We start from the raw sequence: 5,549 nt of genomic DNA, 5'->3' as shown, positions 1-5,549 counted from the left end.
CCCGCCCGCACTTATATAGCCCCACCCTGCCCTCACGTGTCCAGCCTGCTGTCAAATCACAGAGCGCCTCTCAGAGGAGTGACAGTTCTATGGAACCCGCCCTCTCCTGCTGCCTGAATAGAAGGGCAGGGGCAGCCGAGCCCTTCTTTCTTCTCCCTCCCTCCCTTAGAGTCAGCAGCAGGGCCAGTACCAGTTCAGAGTGACCCCAGCCCTGAGGCCTGGGGCCCAGAAAGGACTCAAGAAGGAGACTGGGGTTAATGTACAAAGACATGAGGATAAGCTGTTGCCCCTATCCTGACATGGCAAACCCAGCCCCTGAACACCGGGGGGTCCACACCAGACCCCAATTGGTCTCTGGCTTTAATGAGTGGAACCAGAACCTCCCCAGTCCAAATCCCTCTGAGCGTGGGGATAGTTGGGTGCAGTGCAGGCCCATCCCTCATAATAACTGCCTTACGTTCACATGGGGCCTTCCATTCCATTCCAGTCCTCAAACTCCCTTCTGGGTAGTTCAGGGTTCTGGGACTGGAGGAGGAGTAATTGAGCCTTCCAGGCATAAAAGGCAACTGGCTTAATAACAATTATATAGCATTTCACAAACATCAGTGACACATTATTGCCAATCCCAATTGTTCAAATATCTTGTGTCAGGCCACAGCAACTCAAGAGACTGGCTTAAAAATCATGAGATTTTAAAAAGTAACAATAAATACTAAGTTATTTTTCTTTACCTTCTGTTTTCTGAGTCTTTAGGGTTTCCTCAGGTCACATTTTTCAGCATTTCTGCTCAACCACATGCTTTTTTTTAATGAAAACTGAGATTCTCACATAATCACGTCTGAGGAGCTGGAGTTTTAAGAAAAACAAGGAATGTGAAAAAATCACAAGAGTGGACAATCAGAAAAGTCTTCATGAGTCATGACATTGGGAAGCAATGTTCAGACTTGTAACAGCTGAGGTTGCCAAACTCAAAAAAGGCTTGGTGAGCTGTCATCTACAGCTTGTCATCTACAGCTTGGTCTACACTAGAATTTTACCTTGGTGCAGCTACATCTCGCAAAGGTGGGAAAAAGCCACACCCCAAGAGACATAGCTATACTGACCTAACCACTGGTGTAGACAGTGCTAGGTCAATGAAAGAATTCCTCCATGACCTAGCTACTGCCTTTTGGGGAGATGGATTATCTATGCTGACAGGAGCATCTCGCCCATCAGCGTAGGTAGTGTCTACACTGAAGTGCTACAATGGTGCCACTGTAATGGTTTAAGTGTAGACAAGCCCTACCCAGCCATCATTTATCTGCCCTAGTGTGGCTTCCGTAAAGGAAAATAGTACCTCTTCAATCTAGGCCATCTACACTAGCACTTATGTCGGCAAAATTTTTGTTGTTAAGGGAGTGTGAAAAAAATACACCCCTGAGTGACATAAATTTTGCCAGCATAAGTACGTGTGTGTACAGCGCTATGTCAGCGGGAGACATTCTCTGCCAACACTGCTACTGCTGCTCGTTGACCTGGTTTTATTATGTCAATGGGAGAGCTCTTTCCCATCGGCATAACACATCTACACGAGCGCTTTTATGATGGCACAGCTGTATCAGTAGAGTTGTACTGCTGTAAGGTTGTAAGTATAGACAGGGCCCTAGTACAATCCTTTCAGTGCATCAACACTATTTTGGCTAAAGGAAGACTGGCTGACATTATTTATTTGGACTTTTTAAAAAGTCTTTGACAAAGTCCCTCACAAGAGGCTATTAAGGAAATTAAGTAGTAGAGTACTTTCAAGGATCCAAAACTGCCTTAAAGGCATAAAACAAATAGGAATTAATGATCAATTTGATGCATATCGAGGCTGATCTGAAATGCTGGCTGCACTGTAATTCCAGTGTCATAATCTGGTATCATCAAGATCACAGCATTGTGACAAACTCACAAGGGAACATCCCTAGTCAGCTTTATAAAGAGACTTGACAAAAGTCTATTTCTATTTTTTATAACATTGATGGAGAATATTGATGTTTATATATAAACATTTTTTTCAGTGTGTACTGATTTAAATTTTCACATTTGTGCAAAATTATGGAGGGTCAGGCAATAATGACAGTAGACATTGGGATTCAAAAAGTTCAAGCTTTCTTTCTGGTGAAACACAAACCATCAACCCCACATGTCAAAATATACAAAGCAAATATCAGTTATTTTCTATGGAAATATTTGTTGTCAGTTTGTGTGTGTACAATGAAATCAACGTTTATCAACATTTACCGATAACAATCTAATCTTCCCAAATCTATTTATATATATATATATATATATATATATATATATATATGAGAATTGTATTGTAAGTGTGCCATCAATTTCTCTTCCTTCCCCAAAGTTTGCAAAGTACTAAAATTACTTTTGAAAAATCCTGTTGGCTGGAGTTGTTAAGAGAAAGAAATATATTCGTCTTCTACCTTTTCCTGTTATTACAATATCATATAGCACAGGGACAAATATATCATTCATGGCTGTTATACTGATGATGCATTGGAGTGAATTATTTTTTCCATTCATATATTCCTGTGTAAAGTAGGGACTGTTGGCATCTGAATGTGGTCAGGCAAAACTGACACAAAAAATGAGCTTAGGGCCATTTTACAGCAATGGGTAAAGATTATACTGTCTCTGGCTGCAACAAGGTGTGTGAAGTATATTCTGCTTCTCCTGAGGAGACATCACTGATGCGCAAAGGATTCATCTGTTTAAAACATTGCAAGCATTATGGGAGACATAGGTTTGGACTGGGCCAATATGCAGCTGTACGGCATACTAGCAACTCTTTTAAGCTGCTGTCTGTTATGGTTGTGTAAAAACCCTCAGAAATATGAGTCAATATGATGCAGAGATGTCTAAGGCTAAATATATAGCTATACCAGCAAGCTTCCCAGTGGAGACGTATCAAATGCTTTTGCTAGTATAGTTTATATCAGTTCCTTGAACGAAATAAATTGTACCGTTGAAAGCACTTTTGTATTGGTATAGCTATATCTACACTAGGGCTTTTGTCAGTATAGAAATGTTGCAAAAATTCACAGCCCTTACCAACATTATTGAGATCTACTGATGAAAACTGCTATCTAAGAGCTAAGTAGTATTATTAATAATAATAAATTATCATTAATATCCATAATATTGTAGGTTTTCTCCAAACACACTTACGCTAGAAGCTTTTGCTGGTATCGTATTAGTAATAATACATTATGAGATTTAATGAGTATTATTATTCATCCTTATACTATACCAGCAAAAGCTTCTCGCCTTATTTTGTAGAAAACCTACAGTAGCTCTGAGCCATGTGAACTGCTTTATTCATCTCAGTGAAGTGATAACTCAGAAGCCCAGTGATGATCATTTAAACATCTACATGTTACCTATTTCATTCCTCATTCATGTAAGCAAGGAATGGGAGGATCACAGATCTGCCCAATGTACTGTGAACCCAAGGGCATATTTAAGCCCCGCAGGTGGGAGTCAAGCTAAAGGAGCCCAGTGGAGCTTAGGGAGCATCATATTTTGAACAACTGCACAACATACTGTGAGCACCGTCTCATTTTGTCAGCTCATATAAGCAGAGTTTATTTAGTAGGCAGAGTTTGAAAGCGTACCTCCACCTTTTCCCCCTCCTGTCGGAGACTGACTGGGAGAAAATGGAAGTAACCCCTTCAACTCACATCTTTAGCCCAAGAGAACGTGCTACAGAACAATGGATCTAAGCACTGTGAATAGAAGGAACATAGCTCCACCGTTTCCTGAATCACCAACAAAACTACCCGCAGCAGGTAGCAGGTCGCCCATCAAGTACAGACCCTGATGTTTGTAAGAGACAATAAAAGCCCAAGCTGCAGTGCTACAGCTACAAGCTACTTACTATGGGAGACAAAGATGTAATATTAATGAACTTCTAAAGATCTTTTCATCCCTTGATCTCAAAGCACTTTACAATTGTGGATAAATATGATCATCCCCATTTCATGTATATGGAAACTGAGGTACAGAGAGATGAAGTGACTTGCCCAGGGTCACATGGTACGTCAGTGGCAGAGGCAAGATCAGATGAACTAAAGCAACCTGATTTCCAAACCTCTGCAAACTGCATCAGAGCTGCCCTCTCCCACAATTGTAACTAGAATAAGTTGTGCAAGAACCAATTATGAAATGCAGCTTCAGATCAGAAACGGTGTTTGTAGGGTTACTCACACCATGTCTACACTACAGTGGCACAGCTACAGCACTGTAGTGTAGATGCTCCTTATGTTGATATAAGGGATTTTTCTGTTGATGTAGGTAATTGCCTAGCTAGGTCAACAGAAGAATTATCATCAACCTTCCCATGTCTACGTTGAGAGTTAGAATGAGCTAACTATGTTGCACAGGGACAACTATGTTAACTATGTTGCACAGTGAAATTTTTTACAGCCCTGAGTGATGTTGCTAGATTTACCTAATTTTTAGTTGTAAGACCAGGCCTAAGTGAGTAAAAAAAATCTCTCAATCCAACCAGGACCCTCATACCATGCATTAGTCAGTTGTTTCTGCCTGGTTTAGGACTGGTTTACACAGCAGAGTTTTGTTGACAAAACAGTGGTGGTGTACACACTGAAATGCTCCTCCCACTGATGTAACTCCCCTGCTATGCCAACATCATAAAACCACTTCAACAAGAGGGTGTAGTGAGGCAGTGTCAGTGTAGACATTGTGTTACTTGCATCAGATGTTGGCTGTCATACTTGTCAATTTCACAGCTCCAGTGAAGCCCTAAATTGACAAGAAAGCCAGGCAGCTAGAGCCCAGCTGCCCCCTGCATCCTTGGAGAGCTGAGTGGCTGGACCCCGCTCCCAGTGGGGAATGGGGATTGGGAGGGAACAGCCCGCTGGGAGCCTGTGGGGCAGCTGGGCTCCCGGCAGGAAGCTGCCAGTGGAGCTGAAAGACCAGGCTCTCAGCTTCCCACACTGCCTCTCTTTGGTTGGTGGAAGTGCGCCCAGTGAGGACGTGCACCAACGACCCAAGGAGGTGGCTGTGAGTCAATCTAACATAGGTTGACTTATCTTTGTAGTGTAGATCTGATTGTCTATTGCATGCTTTTGACTGCTAACAAGTCAGCTGCTGTGAATCCAAAGTGAAATGCGCTCTAGTACCCAGTACTAGTACATGCACTGTAATTCCCTAGGCACAAACCTAAGGCTCAAAGCATCCTGAATTCTCACTCCGGTTCTCCTACTACATAACTGTCTCTGCAGCCTTGGGCCATGCACCTGGGTCATGGTTTTCAGAAGTGCTGAGCCGTTCCCACTCAGCTGGATTATAATACTCATTGAGCCTTATTTACCACTGCTCTCTTCCCATTTAAAGCAGTGTAGAGGGAAGGCAGAGAGGCGCAGTTCTTTCAGCATTATAATAGGGTTTGGGAGAAGGTGAAAGGGGCCAGGGCTTATAACTATCCACAGGACCCAGAACTTCTCTCTGTGGCCTACCCACCATACGATAGCTGTGTGTGACTTTTACTT

This window comes from Emydura macquarii, unplaced genomic scaffold (genome assembly GCF_026122565.2).
Source record: "Emydura macquarii macquarii isolate MOO-44397 ecotype Brisbane River unplaced genomic scaffold, CSIRO-AGI_Emac_v2 contig_3220, whole genome shotgun sequence".
Taxonomy (NCBI): domain Eukaryota; kingdom Metazoa; phylum Chordata; order Testudines; family Chelidae; genus Emydura; species Emydura macquarii.
This window is presented reverse-complemented; position numbering follows the sequence as displayed.